Source organism: Diadema antillarum, unplaced genomic scaffold (genome assembly GCF_040938485.1).
Source record: "Diadema antillarum isolate AM-2024a unplaced genomic scaffold, OU_Dant_1.0 scf00000147, whole genome shotgun sequence".
In the NCBI taxonomy this organism is placed as follows: Eukaryota; Metazoa; Echinodermata; class Echinoidea; order Diadematoida; family Diadematidae; genus Diadema; species Diadema antillarum.
In genome coordinates, this window is record NW_027271036.1 from 1,567,387 (window position 1) to 1,588,232 (window position 20,846).

Consider the following 20,846-nt stretch of genomic DNA (forward strand, 5'->3'; position numbering starts at 1 on the left):
TAGGTGTGCAAACAGCTATCATTTCTTGTCAATCGAAAATGTCTCCCCTGGAGCACCATGCCGGGATAATCTGCAAAGCAAATGCTCTTAACATTTTGGAAAGACTTCCTAAACTTAGCCTGCAAAATGCACTTCCCCATTTTTGTTTTTTAACACGGAATTATTTGGCGTTAAAAATCATAATTATGTCACATGCATCGACCTTCATAATGAATATTGATGATCTGTATGCAAGCATGCCAATAGAAAACTGCAATATGAGAGCTGAATGTCTGTCGGGAAGAACGCATTTATTTCACGTAATCATCTATCGTCATTTATGTAGAATGTCAATAGTATTATTGTAATCCTATAGGCCTATTGTTTCAAGCAACCCAAGTGGTTGAATGGTGATTTATAGGTAACTATCTTTAGAGGACTACACGCTCGATTATATTGTCATTAGAACCCTGTTTCGAACAAGTATAGTCACTCTTGCATAACGTATCTGATAAGTTCCATTGCAGGGATTGGTCGATGCATGTCACGTGACAAAGAATAGTTCAGTCACTGATTAAAAGTGCATGAAGTAGACATTTGCCAGGGTAACTATATCTGTGGCATAATATCAATTTACTACTGGAGGAGGATCATAAATGTAATGAGTTGACTCTTCTTTTTTCTGTTTTGTTTTGTTTTGTGTTTCGTTTTTGTATTTGTTTTTGTTTTTTACCAAAAGGGCTGGATATTTTGATGAGTGTCATTGCTATGAATGAATACAAAAAAAAAACACATATGCCACACTTTTCTGGCTTTCCTTATTGGAAGACAGTAGGGTGCTATATTCCTCAATGCAGCAGCCATGGCAAGAATAGTCGTCTTTCTCTACATTACCCTCAAGATATACATGACTTTTCTAAAGGCTGATCAGTAATTTGTCCCTTCGCCAAGAACGACTGATAAGAAATTAGTCAAAAAAGAAAGAAAGAAAAAAAAAAGAAATGAAAAAAAAAACTTCTTTTTTATTTCGGTATTTTCAAGTTGTCCATATCGCAATTTTCTTTAGCTTTCCTGTGTTTTTTATTATTCTCTTTTGCCCCTACATTTTTTGGAAAAGAGAACTTATTACAGAAATTTTCGTTTTTGTATAAAGATATCAAACGTCTTAATATTCAATGAAATCATTGACATATATTATCTAGTTCTTTAGTTCTTTCTTTACTTTATCAGAGTGTTAAGGTTAGGAGCTATTCTGTAGATTCAAAAACTCAGATGATGAAATAATTTTAATGCCATGATCTTATCACAGAAGATGCTTCTAAAAGCCAAAATATTCCATGAACTACTTGAGATTTCATGCCGTGTTTTAAGCCCTTCATTATGATAAATCTGCCTCACATGTTTCGGCATGGTATCAGAGATTATGGAGACAGTCTGCCACTATGTCAATATAGATGGCCCCCTTGTTGAATGAGTTCTGGTTTCTATAGACTACAAGCCTCCTCCATTTCGCTTTTGACCACCAGGACGTAATTGATTTGATCATGATATCATAGAAGGTTGAATAAAATGCCTGACAAGGTAATTTCTTTTAAACGGGCAGAGGTGATGAAAATGGGTTAAGGAATCAATGTTCAATTAGATTTTATTAAACCTTGGTGTACTTCTTTTTTTTTTCGAAACAAGGAAGCCAACGACGAAGTAAACAGTGATGACAGGCAGCAAGAGGCCATGCAAGTGAAAAAGAAGACAAATGTAAACGACCTTTGGTATTCTTGGCGTTACAACATTTGTGAGACTGCTGTTTCTTATAATGAGATAAGGTCTCAACGTCTAGGTTTTTTTTTTCGGAGTACTGCTTCCGGTATTTCTGTGCAAATGTCACCGGGAGAGGGCAGTCGTGGTGCCACGCGAGACGATGAAAGCGTGAACGCTTCTTCATGTACTAGTAGTCGTTGCCCGTTTGTATTGATGTGGCAGCCAAGGGACCCATTGCTGTCATAACTCGATGATGTTCACCGAGCCTGACTAATGGAGAGACGTGCTTGTGACACCTTATCGCCTTCTAACGCTCGGGGCACATCAATGACCGTATTTATACCGTCGATGTTGAACTAACCCATAGACTACCGCCTTCCTCTCCCTCAATCTCCGACTATCTCCATGATCGCAATGCATGGAGGAAGGAGAAGTTCTTCTCATGCAATTGACAGTCTGAAGGACGAGAGATGTAAAAAGGGCGTATCTCCACTGGCACGCACCAAATATCGATTTAATGCACATTCACGACTGTTTGAAATCAACCGTGCAGTCATAATATCACGATTTATGCCAAACCATAATCGGCAGAATGGGCGAGGCGAGGCGGTGAAATCGGGGACGGGTTGAGGATTCAAAAAGGTATACAAAAATTCCCTGTTGTATAATGGACATAATAATGGTCAGGCACTAATCGGATCATTATGCAAGGATATAAACACCGAGAAGGATGCAAAGCAACCCCTTCCCGTCGCTTTGACGACTGATTTTCCAAAGAATTATAAAATGAAAGATTTAACAACAACAAAAAAACAAGCTTCCGAGTTTATTTTGTTGCTTGTAACTTAGTAAGCTAAGCGACATCACGAATTCGGTAACGCATATACCTGTGGAAACAAAAATGTGCCGGTTGTGTAGATGAAAGTTCCTAAAGGCATGTTTTTACTCTTCGAAAGGAACGTTTGTGATTGCTAAACTATTTCGTTTCGTTTCTTTTCGTTTATTTCATTTCAATCAATGAGTGACAATGTACAAACATAGCACGAGAAAGAACAAGTAATACGAAAATAAAAATGCACATTCTCAATACGTCGAAATATCATATAAACACCATGAATTGAGGAAGAAATGAATAAATGCTTACATGGTATTTAATGTAAAGACAATGTCTTTGCCATTCAATCTGAAATCAATTCAGCAAGTTGCGGCTTTTACTGTAATAGAATGAAAATTGATTCTAAAACTACATTATGATGCACAAGCCAAATCTGCATGGGGACACAAAATGTGAGTGTTCTGAAGATGATTAAACGTTTTTTTTTTTACACAATGTGGAAGGAACGTTTAGTGATACCCGTATACCATGTATATTTGACCCTACATCACAAAACAAACAAAAAGTCGCCAGACATGGATTTTTAGTTAAGAGTAGATTCTGAAAGAGCAGACTCTTATCTTTAAAATGATGTATAACTCAATTCAGAGGGACTCTCCTAACCTATCTAAATATTGCAAAGAAATGACACACTCTGGAAAGTGTGAACTGAGAAAACAGGCTCTGAAGTACAGGGTTTATTCAAGCACTTAATCCTCACAAGCTATACGCCAGCTGTGAGATGAATTGAATAAAAAGCAGGATGTTGACCACTGGAGCAACAACAGTGAAGAGATTATCAAATTAAGCTGAAATTGAGCATGCTTCATTAGCAAATTTTGTTCATGTTTAATACCAACTTTCAACGCAGTAGCATAATTTTTTCAAAAGTTATTGGAGTTGAAAGTGAAGTGTATGTACAAGGTTTTTGAGAAATGGGAAGAGCGTTCTATGAGAAACATCTAATCACACTATTCTACCAAAAAATGTTCGAGAAAAACTGCTGAAAACACAGGTTCCTGTTTGTTTTATGATCCCAAACTTTGATATAATATAGAAAAAGACTTGCTCTTTCAGAATATATGAAAAACTCAACATTGGTTATGTTGACCGATTTCACCTATTTTCAGTCCTCATACAAAATCACTGTGTGCGACTTTTTGTTCGTTTTGTGGTGCACGGTCACATATTTCAATCATTTAAATACAGTGCCATTGGCATAGGATTTGATACAGATGAAGAAAGTTGCTGCTTTTACTATTGATTTAATGAAAATGTTTTCTAAAATATCCTTTAAGACTACAACTTAAAGGGGTGGTACAGTATTGGTGGAGATGAGAATTGGGCTTTTAGCTTTTTGCGAGATACCAAGAAAACACTTATGAAATAGTACAGAGCATACCATTTTAAGAGGAATTCAAAGTTTATGTGATGAAAATCGTGTTTGGAATGACTGAAAAATCCAAAAACAAAGTAAAACAAAGCGATTGTAATAAAAGATGGGTCCCACACTTTATTAGAATCGCTCTGTTTTGGATATCTCAGTCATTTCAAAGCCAATTTTCATCAAATAAATGTTGAATTCCTCATGGAATTACATGCTCTTTCATATTTCATAAGAGGGTTCTCATTATCTCACCAAAAAATATTAGAAACCTGAAATTAGGTCTCAAGCAAAACTATACGATCCCTTTAAGTCTCCCCTTTATCCTTCGATTTTGTTCCCGCAGATGCCTGTAATGCTGAAGCTAAGTTTGTTCACCGTTAAGAGAGAGGGAGAGAGAGAGAGGGGGGGGGGGGAACCAATCCTGACACCGAGTGCTGGTTTCTCTTGGCGAATACATGCTAAAACGCAATTTTAGCATTTTATTGATTTTCTGGTTCATTAACGTAATTCATCGAAGCTGGGAGATTTATGACAGAACATTTATTTATGCGGAGTTGCAGTGGTGTATATTCCATGTGATAAAACTGCAACAGCTGATCTTGAAAAACCGAGTTTATCACTCTTCTAGTGTATAGAATGCTCAAAAGACGAGAGCAATAATTTTCTCGTTTCCTTGACATTAAGTTACATAAAGATTGTTTATTTTCTCCCCCCCCCCAAAAAAAAAAAAGAGAGAAAGGAATTGACTACATCCTCCCATATTTGGAGATGAGGGAATTTATACAGCAGGGGCCGTGAAACGGGGGCATTCTCCTTCAGACCCCCCCCCCCTCCACACACACACACACACACACACACACACACACACACACGCTCATACAGTCACACAAAAGTGTAGCTCTTAAAAAACAACAACAACAGCAGCAGCAGCAACAACAACAACAACAACAACAACAACAACAACAACAACAAAACCTATGACTTCCAGAAGTTTACGTCAGGTCAATTTTTCCCGTCGAAAAGGGGTGTGTGTGTGTGGAGGGGGGGGGGGGGGGTACCATTAATTTTTAACCAGTTATGCTACTAAAGTCTTACAAAACCTACTAAATCGCATACTGGTTTCTTTGCCACATACTGCGTAAGATTGACGAAACACGTACCTCCTCTAGGTTAATTGCTTACCTTGTAGCCTTATGTAAGGCTTAGTATAATAATATGTGTGTATGTATGTATGTATGTATGTATGTATGACTGCGTGTACGTGTGTGTGAGGGTGTTTGCGTGTATGTAGGGCGCAAACATGATGGTTCTCTTGGTCGTAACCAAGTCATTTTATCGATGATTTTACATACTTGTAGGTATCTGTTCATTTTTGTTAAAGCATAATTGTAGACATACTCTTATAATCTCGGCTCATCTTGTACCTTTCATCGAACGTTGCTGTGCTTAACACAGCGGAATACACAACTGCTACCCCTGCGTATCCGTATGTTAATACATAATTTAGAGTAACGTACGCTCAAGGTGATTTTCATTACATGTATATCATAAACATATATATAATTATATGTATATATATATATATATATATATATATATATATATATATTATGCATGTGTGTGTGTGTGCGTGTGTATGTGTGTGTGTGTGTGTGTGTGTGTGTGTGAGAGAAGTAAAGGGAAGTCCATGAGCGAGACCAGCAACACATCCACTGTAAACACACAGCGCTGAATTTTGAGTTGTGGCTGTGTGTGTGCATGTTTTGTGTGTCTACTTCTTCCTTTATCTGTATTCATAATACGTATTTAGGCATTGATGTCGATTGTGACGATGCATTAGTAATCGGGTTAAAAAAAAAGGTCGGAGAAGTTTGTATGAATGTGTGTGTGTGGGGGGGGGGGTGCTAGCCTTTCACGGTGTTAACTCAGGGGAGCGCGGGAAAGGTTTCTGTCCGTCCACGTCCATGGCTTATTCTGCATTCTCGTGGCATCAATTATAGATGATATTGAGTTCGTGCATCCCTCGAGTGTTCATGCGCATGCTTCTGCCTGAAGCAAAAATATCAGCCGATGCAATAAAAGCACAAACAAACAAACAAATGAACAAATAAACCACGCAGATTCAAACAATGACCGCATATAACAGACTTATTTAATCGCCCCATGCACCAACCGGTGGGTAATAAATGTACTGTTGGATTGCTCGGCAGCTATTGCACTTAATCGATGATGTAGAGTGAAAACCTTTGACATTTACGATATGATTGATAAACGTCAGCCATTTAATGACCATTTCACTCCCGTCGAGCGTAAGAGGAAGGGAAGAGATTGGCTGCCCCCAACCGAGATTATCGCTAACTCACGCTTGAAACATGGAATCGCTTCTATTTTACCCTGCCCCTGTTGATGATAATAATAAATCCTACGGACAGTGTACAAGGTTCGAATGGTTCATGATGTTGACGGCGTTGGGCGACTCGTGGAATGGAATACAAGACGCATGACTGGTGTATTTAGGTATGATCTTAATAGATGTTGGGAAAATAAATCGCTGGCATGATTTACGAATGACCAATCCTTACGGAATGGAAATCATTGTATGACTGATCAAATCGGAAATCCGCATTTGTATAATTATAGACTATAAACGTTCTATTCTGCCGGTTGCAAAGCACAACACTCTTTCTTACATGCTCTGATAAAGTCATGAATTCCTATCACAGGCCTAGTTGGCGCAACGAGATCGATAGGAAAAAGGAACAGTTAAAGGGATTATGTTCACTTTCACCATTCCTAAACGGAAACGAGCTTTATTGTATATATATATATATATATATATATATATATATATATATATATATATATATATATTTATCATATATCATATATATAAACTGGTTCCATGACATTTGCTCCTGCGACAATTACTCCCATGATATATCTGCATGCTAAGCCAAACGTAAATTCAACCCATAAACATAACCCTAACCCTAATCCTAATTCTCACATCAAACTAAACCTAAAACCCTATCACAACCCTAACCCTAACCCTAAGTCCTTAGAGAAAATAAGACCGGAGCAATTATCGCAGGAGCAAATGTCGTGTCACCATATAAACTATTAGCTCACCAAAGATGTATCAGGACGAGTCATTTAGAAGCAAAGCGTTCAGAATTGCCGCCATCCCGCCTCTACCAGGTCTGCTAATGGTAAATTCTTTATCATGTATATCATGTGTTCTAAAAAATCTTCACTGACTACCAGTATCCAAGAGGATAGAGTTTAAAATTCTTCTTCATACATGGAAAGCAGTACATTCTTCAGCTCCAACATATTTGCAAAACCTTTTTTCAGAATACGTTCCTGGCAGAAATCTCCGTTCATGTAATAGTAAACAATTAACGGTTAAAAGAACAATCTCGACTCTCGAAGAAAAAGCCTTTGTTTCTGCAGCCCCATCTCTCTGGAACGCTCTTCCACTGAGGATCCGATCAGCAGAGACCATTGAAACATTTGAAAAGCTTCTGAAGTCACATATGTTCGCATCTTGTTTTGGTTGAATTTTCAACGAATTGCTTATCGGGTGTGTATTTCTATCTATCTCTTTCTTCTTTTTCAACCTTGTTACGTACAACTATGACTATAATGTATGTTATTCTTTTGTCCCTCTGCCAATGTCTGCGCCTCAGAATAGGCTACTAGATCGAAGGCGCATTACAAATGCTGTACTTATTAAATTGATATTATCATTGTATACTATTGCAAAAAAGAAGAAAAAATACTATTTTTACTCAATGAATGCAAGCTGCAGTGCATGAAGTTGCAAACATCGGAAGATAATTGTAGCCATTGGTGATTTATAAAGACCGAAAGAGTGCCCCCCCCCCAAAAAAAAAAAGAAAATCGCACACAAAACCCCCTACTAATTAATGCACAAAACAACCACAAAGCACTTTAACAGCAAAAGTGCGCTACATTTATGTTATGTAAACATGGAAAACTTTTGTAAAAATGCATATCTCTTTCGTTATCAAATAATGATAGCCTTACCAATTTAGCCCTCAATCGGTCTTTGTGATTTGCCCGGTCTCACTAATGTTGACAGAGCCGCATTTATACGTATCATATCTTCATTGGTCTGCAGTGGCGGCTGCTGAAAGCACAGCGTTGCGTAACAACCTGCTGCCATGGCGCCACACGGCTGTAGGCCTAATGGGCTGTTAAAGGCATTTTATACCATTTGCAGATGGAACAAAAACCCAACTTTGCATCTTCAAAAATAGTTCTAAAATGTGAGTAAGGGATAGTTACAACCAATGTAAACATGTCTATCAGTATAATCAATGTTAAAGTGTTGTTAAATATACAAAATGTGAATTATAGTTATAATGAAATAATTGATATTTTTAGGCTATATGGTAGGATGTTTTGTGATACAACTGACCTACACGTATGTATCCAATACAATAACTCGAACATTGTTTTAAACACTGCTTCCAATGGTTAACAGTACCTTTATAATGCTTTTTTGTCCTGTTGTGTGTTTGTGTCTGTTCAAGTTCAAGTTCAAGTTCAAGTTCAACTTTATTTTCATTTCCATTAAATAAACAGGAGAAATTATATTCGATGCATAAACAAAACAAATTTGTAGTAATTTCGATAAACGTACATCAACAAGATACATGTGATGATGAGTAACGACATACAATTGCATTTATTAGGTATATACATATGCATATTACACGAATGGTAATGGAAATGGAGGGTCCCACTATAAAAAGCCAAGCTTGTACGATATGGGACCCTCAGAAATACATAAAAAGTGTATGTGTGCGCGCGCGTGTGTGTGCATGTTTCAGTTTATGACAGGTGCTTTTATACTTTCAGTACATTACATGTGAGATCGGTAGAGATCGTACCATAGAGATAAAAGAGGTCATTAGAAAACAGGTTCAGCCTGATAACAAAATAATAGATCGATGAAAATAGATGCTTGCGTTGAGTTTTAGGAGATATTAATATTGCGACTTCTGATAACTACATACACAGTAAAGCACATCGTCACCTGCACTTGTTGAGAGAGTGTTTAGCATTGTGCCAGGTTACATCATCTAACGCTTTTGTCTAATCAGAGTCCAAATAACTTTTGAAAAAAAAAATGGATTTGGGGAATAGAGGGAGTGAGCACGCAGTAGAGCATTAACTTGTAACCGCAGCGAAACATTATAGTCGAGAAAAGCATATGTGAAGTTAGGGACTAATAATGATATGTAAGTTATGTTCATGTTGATTTGTTTTGAATCCTGATACATTCAACATCCCTTTTATGGCCAAATAAATATCTAAATACGGGCCTTATATTTTACAATATTTTTTCTGTTTTTTCTTCAAATTGATTGGATACGGCCCCCGCCAAAAAAAAAAAGCACACACGAAAAACAGCCAAACCAAGATTCTGTCAATGACATCGTCTATCAATCATTGCTAAAGTACTAATACGTATTATGATTAACAAGTGACATTGGGGAGCACATTTGCGCAGACTGAGCATTATGTGCATGTTTCCAGGTTATTAAAATGATTAGCAAAAGACATTACAGAGAAATTACATGCAAGTGATGCTCAGTCCAGGGGAAGATTAATTCCATAATGTCTCTTGTTGATCATGTTAGTGTTTTACTAGTAATTTACAGATGATGTTATTGACGGAATCATGGGTTTGGAAGGTTTGTATGTGGGCGTATATCAGGCAATCTGAAGACACATTGTAAAATAAAAATATATACATATATCACACAATATATGGCATATAGTTAGATATTCTTTTGGCCATGTGATAAGGGATAATCAGTGTATTATGAATCATGCAACATGCATCTACACTCAGCAAAAAAAGAAAGTAAACACTTTTTTGAGTTCATAATTTTCAGAGAAGATTTTGATGAAAATCAATGTATTATATACCATATTAAAGGTAATTTAATTGGCTACTAAGCTCATAGGTTGATTGAAAAGAAAACTTTACGCATGAGTGATTACATTCGTTTTTGTCCTCCAAGGCACAGAATTAAAAATTGCAAAAATTGACATGTTCTCTTTCATTTGCAAATGCCCTTCACGATAACATTGACAACAAAAGACCAGTTTAACACAATGAGAGACATGAATAAAATAGCAAAAACAAGTTTTCCTTCTCTTTATCTCTTTATAACCCCTAAGAAAAGCAAAGTGGGAAACTAAAGGGGGAAATAAGAATTTTTTGTCAAATCAAACTTCAAATGACGTAGGGAATAATAAGCACACAGATAATTAAATGAGCAGAATGTCTAGTGTTTTAAGAATTCATGAGACAAATTCAAGAACCAAACAACATTTACAATTTCCTAATTTGAAAAAAAAGCTCAAATTTCTACCATTTTAGCTAATAATCACTTCTCTTATTTCATTTGAATTTCTAGATTTGACATAAGATTCTTTCCTCCATTATTTTTAGCTTTCATTGATCATTTGGGCTTTAAAGATATCATAGAGATCAAAGGTTTATTTTTGCAACTTAATTCATGTTTCGTTTTGTGTGAAATTTGTCGTTTGTTCTTAATGTTCTATGGGAGAGCACATACGCATGAATGACAACTTGTTCAGTTTTGCAATTTTTGCTTTTGTGCCCTGGAAGAGAAAAACAAAGGTGTTCACTCATGCGTGAAGTTTCCCTTTTTGTTGACCTACCAGGTTGATAGCCATTTAAATTACCTTTAATATGGTATATAATACATTAGCTTTCAGCCAATATTCTATGAGAAATATAAACCTGAAAAAGCGTTTACTTTCTTTTTTTTTTGCTGAGTGTATAATGCATAGTCTCTTTACGGGACATAAGGAAAAGCGATGGAAATTTGAAGGTTAGCTAATTATCTCATTTTGTTTCCAGAGGGTATTTTAAATGAATTGTCTCTAGAGACAAACATGAGACAAAGGATTATTTCATAATGTCTTCATCAGAGCCATCCTCGGAAAATATTAGTCTCTCTGCTGTTACATGTCATTTTATGATGTTTAGTGTATTTTTTCATTCATTGAGAGTTATAGTGTTTGAGGGTATATATAGCATTTTCAAGAACATTAAAATGCTGGACTTGTTACTGATCTTACAATGGCAACATATTTCGCTTGATTTAAGTCTTAGATTTTCTCTTAGATTGTCGTTTTTGGGGTATCGATTTCTTACTGACTTTACAAATCAGTTATTATCTTAAATATGTTCTTTCTCTTTCTCTATGCAATATACCTTAAAGATACACAGAGGATTCGAAGAGGTAATCTAAGGATTAAAAAATGATAATAATTGTAGCAGATTAGCCCAGGACTTATATCGTTTTTGTTTGTTGCATTTATTTGTTTGTTTGTTTGTTTGTTTGTTTGTGTGTGTGTGTGAGTGTGTGTGTGTGTGTGTGTGTGTGATTTTTTTTTTTTAGTATGAAGGTGTTTGGAAGATGATCTCAGTAATTGGGAATTAAGAACGGAATATTCGCACTAGACTATACAAAAAGTAATAACATGAGTTATGACAGAAGCGGAAAACTTAGTCTCTATAGCAAAAAAAAAAAAACAACTAAAATCAACTAAAACAACAACAACAACAACAACAACAACAACAAAACAACAACAACAACAACTCAATGTCAGTTTGACATTGGTCGCTGCATGCGACAGCAAAACCTGACCGTTAAGGACCCAAACCCGAATTCTTACAAATAGAGAACTGACTTATATTATGCTTAAAAAAACCGAGAAACATCTACGACAAAGCAGATTGGCAGATCTCAGCATTTGCAACTCTGATAACGGCATGAAAAGGATGAAGACTCACGTAATTGAAATCATGGTATTCTCAGGCATGATAATGAAAGTAGATCATTGTCTGTCGTAATTAGATCATGCCATTTCTTTTCGTAGGTTAAAATGCGACACAACACAACAGGATAAAACTGCAATTTGTCGATGTGATTTAATAAGTGAGAAGATGATAACGTCTGTGCACATTAAGTTCAAGACATTTCCTTAGTGCGAGAGCAATGCAGCGGAAAATGGCTGGTTATTGTAACGCGAGGTTACCTTGGGAATTCTATGCGGTATCCCCCGGTGGCCACGCACTTCACGTGCCACACTGCGAATTGCCGCGAACCGCCATAAAAATTTCCATTGAAAAATAGAGCCAACGTGTCTACAGTCACTCATTGCATTGCGATCATGGTGTAAACGCGTTTGCCGTGTATATAATCATGCGAGTTAAGTGCACTTTAGATGAAGATTTTCGTGCATACTTCTCCTCGGCATTGATTGACGGTATTAGACTGCATTTATTATCTGGGAACTGCCCAAATCTGCTTGGGAACTCCCCTGTGAAATATCATTATTCGGTTAATTTCATAACACGGTGAGATATTGTGGCAACACATCTTATCAACACAGTCAACTTACAAAATGGCACATCCCTAACGCACGATCGGATCAATCTGATTTAATACCGGGAACGGTATCACTGTCATAATCTTTAATCATATTTCTCTTCTCTCAACAATATCACGCATCATGAAAGTCCGGACGACTGCTGTTGCAGCTGTCGACTTTATTCCCAGCTGCTACGGAAATAAAAGTTAGTCAATGACAAGATTGTCAGAGTAAAGATGTGTATAGGCTGATGCATTATCAATGAAGATATTCCCCGTCAAAATGAATGACGGCAAGTCAAAAATAATACAGGAACTATACCATTGAGAAGAGGAGCCTTGAAGCTAGACTAGAATCAAATGCACTGTCACAACCTTTACTATGTGTATGACAATAAGATTTAAAACTTCCGCACATAAATGCAGGAGTATTAATATTCACCAACATGTGTATTAACTTTCGTATCTACTAATATGCATGTAATGAGACGAACAAGTACTCATACATTCATGAATTCATTCATTAATCCATTCATTCATTCATTCATTCATTCATTCATTCATCCATCCATTCATTCATTCATTCATTTTGGCAAAATATTAAACAGTATACAACTTACGGGTCATTACAAAGAAACAAATACATGCCAGGATTCCTAAGAAGCAATTATGTTGCTTGTAGCTTGCAAGCACATAAGTATGTCCATACTCATGCCTATGAGCAATGATAGTCGAGTATAAATGGAAAAGATGGAAAGGCAGCTAGAAAACGAGGAAACCCCATGCTGTGCCATCATCTTTCTTGCGAAAGGAAAAACAAATACGCCCCAGTGAATTCATGTCCGCGTAATGTCACTAATAAATCCCACGGTGGCATAATGCGCAGGGAACGACCGGAGTAACACGAAGACAATGGTTCATGATTTCCATAGCAACAGGTCGCGAGTTGCAGACCGGCGTTTAACCCCATTGTATTCCCGTTTAGTGCACTGAAATAGCAGCACGTAATTATAGACACAGGCATTATAATACTCGACCGCACAATGCGTAGATTACACCCATTAACTGTCATATCACTTGGGGATGATCAATATAGGTTTCACCTATCTTTACTCGTGCCAACATAACCACACACACACTACGACATACATAACACACCAAACTCACACACACACCCAAGAGTATGCGTATGACATGTGTATATCATACATATTATAAATATGAATGTAACATCATCTATAACAACGCATCCCTCTTTCTATATATAGATATATGACCATCGCTATGAGATGCAACCTGATAAATTTTGATCGCTAAATTCGTGTGAAAAAAAAAGATAGCTGAATCATTGCTTGCTTCCTACCAGTGTTCCATTCGAATATATGTTTAAGCAAGCCATGACAAGTCAACATGTCTCTCGGCTAATTCAGTGTGGTACTTCTAGAAGGAATAATATCTATCACAATTCGATCGGTGATTTCTTCTACTCCTGTTAGCTAAAGCTCACTTTACTGTCACTCACGGTTGCGTGCAGGAAAGTAAAAGAGGCATTAGAGGGTATTTTCCGTCTTCCATTTGAAGAGAAACATGTTGGCAAGACCAGAGGAGCGACCCATATTGTTGTGCGAGCAAACAATCGCTTTTCAAATCACGTGACATTGCAGCTAGAATTCCCTCTCTCGTGTGAACGTGCCCCAAGGCACGTTCATATGATTAAAGTACAAAAACGATAATGGATGCCGGGGATACCGGAAACCGAGCAGTTCTCTCAATGCTGCGGGTTGGATAAAAGGTATATCACTTTCACTGCAGAATGTCAGTGATTTTGTACTGCCGACAGCACGCAACCATGACTATGTATCTCAAGAACTTAGTCTTCTATGCATGCATGGCCATGGGTTCAACTTGGTGTTTAAAGGAGGGCAATACAGGTATTTAGGCAGTTTCATGCTATCTCGACTATTATTACGGCTGAAGTATTTACTGCACTCTATCTTTTCTCTGAAACTGGCTCGATGCGACCGAGGTCAAGATCGGCCTTTGATGGAGGCTCCCTTTTTCTTTCTATTATCTATTCTTGATAAGAATGAAAATGATGCTGTGTGTGTGTGTGTGCGTGTGTGCGTGTGTGTGTGTTTAATCACGCAAATGTGTTGCCATTTACTTTTTATTATACGTTTGGGAAAACATTCCAATGAATCAGATTTATAAAATCTATATCTAAATCATATTCCAAATTTTTTGTATTCTTACACTTCACTTGAATGTCGTTATACCATAAGATAGGAGGAAACGAAATCAAAATGTTTAATCCGTTTCATAATCCATAACAGTAGGGACCATTTTCGCAGCTTTATATGACTTTGACAATCATCAGGAATAGGGTTAACAAATTATCTTTGCAGCATCATGATTAACAACTCCGGAGACTCATGGGGTATCACAGTGTGTAGAAGGATTATGCATGACCAAGACGAGAGAGAGAGCAAATCAGCGTAAACTAATGACAACGGTGTAAAATTTGTGAACAAATAAAGGAAGAAGAGAATTGAGAGTGTCGCCGACACACCTTCAACAAATAATAAGAGGAATATAAATGCAGCACTTGTAATGAGCCGTCGATCTGTAGTGACCAATTCTGTGGCGTAGACGTGGCAGAGGGACATACAGAGCGAATTACATACAGCTGGATGTATTACAGTGGAAAGGACAAGGAAGAGATCGAAATATATTTGAAACAAGCCAAAAATATTCAACCAAAACAAGATGTGAACACAAACTACGACTTCAGATTCTTTGTAGATGTTTCGATAGATGCTGCTGATCAGATCCGAAGAGGCCTCCAGTGAGGAATAAACAACAGCGGTGATGTTGACACAGGAAAATATGAAACAAAATGATAAAATATGAAAAAAAAAAAGAAGCAGGAGGGAGGAAATCGAACGATATCTGAACTTACATCATGGAATGCAAGGAAAATAATATGATAAAATGGATTGATGCTTTGATGTGGAAATGGTCATAGAGGTGGTGAATTGACTAAGAATAAAATTGATCATCAAATTATCATCACCATGACATCAGCAACAGCAACGACGACAACAACAACAACAACAACCATTCCAGAAATGAAACCCAGAGCATTACATGGAATGATGAAAGCGTTATGAAATTATGAATCACTGGTATGTCACCTTCACGTTAGAACCACGCCTCATGATAACCATAGTTGTTTTGTGGCAGCTCAGATGGTACATAGCTTCGAGGTCATCCATATTGCATCATTATCGTAACCACGCCTAGATTCACCAGGAGAGCTAATCAACATGGACAAGGCACCTCATGGTAAGTTATCGAAATGAAGTGCTCGCAAGGATCCTATTGGTCATTAATTTATTTGCACGAAAATACAAGATGCTATAATCCTAGAGATATTGTATCACTGTAAAAACATCGGTGTTAGATTTAACAGCATGGGTGTTAAATCTAACACCGATCAAACTTCAACAGAGGACCACACCCACAGGTGTTGAAAATGTATTGTGACGGTGTTAAAAAGTGTTCGCCTGGCACTTCGTGGTGTTAATTTGACACTGTGGCTGGTGATGTTTTTGACACTGCGCTAGAGTTAATTCAATAATGACCACGCATGGTGTTGATTTGATATTGGTGGTGTTAATTTCAATGGTATAACACCCGTCCAGCTTCAATAGGGGACCACACCAACTGGTGTTACTGTGGTGTAAATGTGTTTACACTTTTTTTCAAAAATCAAGTACTTTATCGGAAAATTCTTTATCGTCTTGTTGAAGTTCAAAATTAACAAGAAGTGCAGTAACTAAGAAACTATTCGAAAAACAATCTTAAATTTTGAAATGACACCCGGAGGTGTTAATCTAACACCATGAATGAGCACCGGAAATTTAACACCAGCTCGGTGTTTCATATGTAACACCGGGCTTTTTGCAGTGTATATCATAATGAATGACATATCATTTTCAACTTTTCGTATTAATGTTTGTTCCTCTCTTGAATAGGTGTGCAGTCGAACATAAGAATGTTAGTCCATCACTTAAAGGGGATGACTAGTAACTGATCAGTGGGAATCAGTGAGAATGCTGGAGGATGATTGTTCCAATCCTTGTGGGATTTATTTAAGAGTACATTATATATCTATTGTGTGAAAATTATTTGCTTCAGAATGGTCTCATATTCAAGTAATGTGCACTTTAATGTTTCCAGGTTAGCATGCCTGTACAGTGACGGGGCGATCGTTAACGGCCCCAGTGACGGGGCGATCGTTAACGGGTCGTTAACGATCGCCCCGTCACTGTACAGGCATGCTGAAACCTGGAAACATTAAACTGCACATTACTTGAATATTAGACCGTTCTGAAGCAAATAATTTTCACACAGCAATAGATGTAATATAATGTACTCTTAAATGAATCCCACAAGTATTGGAACAATCATCCCCCAGCATTCCCACTGATTCCCACTGATCAGTTACTAGCCATCCCCTTTAGGCACTTTTGGGTTGTGTAAGAAATGAAAACTTTACTTGAGATATCACATTTGAATCATGTCAGGAAGATCAATGGCAAAATAAGATAGAACGAGAAAGAACCAACGAATCGTCGCACGCCATGGTTTGCGTGAAGACTCAAAATAGGTGAAACTCGTCAACCCTGTTAATCTTTAGTTGTTGTTGTTATTTGGGTTTTTTTGGGTGGGGGGAGTGTATTTTGTGAAAGAGCAATATTCTTCTTCTATTCATACGTAATTCTAAAGTTAGGGAAGAATGGGGGTTTTATTATTTCTTCAGGAACACTTTTTTTTTGGTAGTAGAACAATGTGATAAGTTATGTCCTAAAGTTCCCCTTTCCATTTCCTTAAAAACCCTTGACATACTCTTTACTATTAATTCTAATAACTTTTGAAAGGATAATGCTACCTCTTCGAAAGTTAGTGTTAGTCATGAATGGAATGGCCTGATGCAGTGTGCAAAATTTTCAGCTTAATCTGATAATACGTTCGTTGTGGTTATTATGGAGTGTTGCATCATTTTTGTTATGTCCCATGATGCATAGTGCATGTACAGGTTCGTGAGTTTAGCACTTTCTTTTCATTATTTGCATAGGTTAGAAGAGTCAATGTATTGTATCATGCATCTTTGTAAGGCTAACAGTCTGCTTTTTCAGAATCTACCCTTTGCCCGACATCCGTATCTGGCGACTTTTTGATGGTTTTGTGATACAGGGTAACAGTTATGTTATACATGGTCATATGTTCATATCTTCCTAAGATAATAGGGAGCTTAAGATTTTAGACGCGCGGACGTTCAAAGGGGAAAAAACATGGTCTGAGCGTGCGCAGTAGCTTGACGTGCGCTACTGTGCACGCTCAGACCATTTTTTTCCCCTCTTTTAACGTCCGCGCGTCTAAAATCTAAAGCTCCCTACTGATATCCATCGCGAACAGCACTGCAGTGTGTGATGGACGAGCAGATCCGAACCTCGGGCGGTATACTGTAAGAGGAGAGTGATGTGTATCTTCCACCCCAAAACATCTCAACAACCATTTTCACGGAAATCTCACAATTTGTCTGAAACGTTCAAATTGCTTCATGGCAATACAGCTGTTAGGATCAACTTTACAATAATGACATAACTTATGTGGCAAACATTTGATCAATTGGTCATACTATGTACAGGAATAAAAAAAGAAAAGCTGTTTTAAACAGCCAGAGCAAGTAAGCATGAAGCCAAGGTAAAAGACCCGCAAATTAGTCTAAACTTCAGTCTGCAGTGACTCGAACTCTCTCCCTCGTTTGCATTATAATGATTGATTGATTTTATTTTCAGTATATATATATATATATATATATATATATATATATATACAGGTAAATATACATATAATTATATATATGTATATACATATATATATATATATATATATATATATATATGAATACATATATGATAATACATACATACATACATAAAATATAATAGCTGGATATCAGCCCATAATTAGTGATGCCAACATGACATCGATGGTCTTCCATAAGGTCCATATAACATCACATTACAAAGAAAATACAATATAGGATGATATGAATAAAACAAGCATTATCAGAACCTAATCAGAATACACAATCCTACTAACAGCATTTGCGATGACCTCGGCACAAACAAAAATCACTCGGTTTATCAATTAGCATAATGACAACAGACTCTATAGTTATCTAATCTCGTCTCGTGTGCGTGTGCGTGTGTGTGTGGGTGTGTGTGTGTATGTGTTTGTGTGTGTTGTATACTGCCTTCTGTGTAAGACACGTTGCAACTGCCAAATATCTCCCACAGTGCCTTGAACAACAGACATTAAGCAAAAATGTTAAGGTGTATATACATAATTATGAATAGCCTTTTCTCACCATAACGATAAGCCATCGTGTGTTAGTTGGCTGAAGAACTGAATCACAACCGACCATCATCATTATTTAACCAAACGCGGAAACAAGTAGTTTTGTTCCAAAATTGGCAAATATACTGGCTCATTTCTTCTTTTTCGTCGTCGCCTTTTTCGTATTATTATTCTGCATCTCTTTCTTCTTCTCTTTCCATTATTTTTCTGGTCAAAGTTACTCACGCAGACATCGGTAGTTACAGATTTGGCAGTACCTATACGTGATAAGGTCGTTATCAAAATATCAGCAGAATGAATACAAACTGGTTTATGTACTGAGGACTTCATATCGCACACGTTTTGCTCGATGTGTACAATCTCTGCTATCAGTAAAACAGAATCACGTTTTCCAACAACTTCCCCACCTACGTTCAACCCTATTGGATCAAACGGCACCAATTCCGTGACGTCACTATTTATCATTGTCAATCTGTATAATTAATGAGTGAGTTGAATTTCAGTGTTCATGGCCTTTAGCTGACGCTTTACCAACGTATTGATTCAGAATATTATACAATATTATCAGGGTGCTAAATTTGGAATGGAACATTCTTTATGACTATTCAAAATAACTCTGATTTTCTTTCAGCTATTCCGCATGCGAAAATTAATCTTTGCATTTTTAATTAACAGATAGGCCTACGACTTATTAGCAAATCGTTTCTAATGAACTCTGGAATTTAAGGTAAAAACTGAGTTTTTATTATCTCATGATATCGAAATGTGACGTCACAGTCTATGGTCTCATTCTCCTACCTACACCTCCACAAAAACAAGTCATAAACACATCCGCTCATCCACATTTTGTAACCTATAAACTAGCAGACTTGATTTAAATGGCTGCTGCAATAAACTGTATTGTCTCTTGGCTGTCAACCACAAACCAACCAACAAACAAAGACACACATGTAATACACACACACACACACACACACACACATATATATATATATATATATATATATATATATATATATTATATATATATATATATATATATATATATATAGATGTATGTATAATATACATACAAACACACACCTATTTTAATATGTATATGATGTGTGTGTTTGTGTGTGTGTATGCTATCGTTAAACTGGAGTTATGAACTACGTCAATATTTCCGATTAGGGTTCATTTCTTTTTTTGTAATGCAAAAATGTAATTATTCTGAGGTAAGAACATTCGCCACGATGACAAGTTGCGATAACATGTAAAAAGACTCGGTATGGCATGTTATATGAGTGGTGGTAAACGTCTGTAATTGTTATGTAACGGGTGAATCTGAATTGCTTTGATAATTCTTTGTATTCCTTTAAGTGGATATTACTAACTCACATCTGTATTATATATCTTTAAAGCTGGAATCACACCCTCACCGCCCAGTATCATCACTTCTTAATCATGGTTATTCCAAGAAAATACAATATGCATGAGATGCTAAACATGGTTTAATATTGTGTGCATATTTCTCTACGTGGGAAGGCAGATCTACCATTATAATGAAATGCAAATCATGGGATTAGATATCCCAGCTCTCACGACGTACCAGTGATGGCGTCGGATCTCCCAGGATCTAAGTAGCCCGTATAGCTCTATGGTAGCTCTGTTACGTCATGCAATCGTATACGAAAAGGACAGTGCCAGTACAGTGTGGCGGGTGCACCTCGAGTTTACAATACGCACTTTATCTTTCCCAGAGGAGATTCTTTTTTTTTCATCCTGGTTGTCATGGCGACACAACAGGTTGTGAATGCACTCAAGGCAATCGGACAATCGCCAACGACTTATGGCGGTGGGAAAGCATCGATAATATTGCGTATCCAGATAGAAAATGTATATCTCCTATGGAAACCCAATTTCGATGCAATTACTGCTTAGTTCACAGGTAGAAGTGCTGTTCTGGAGAGCGAGAACGACCCAACATTAT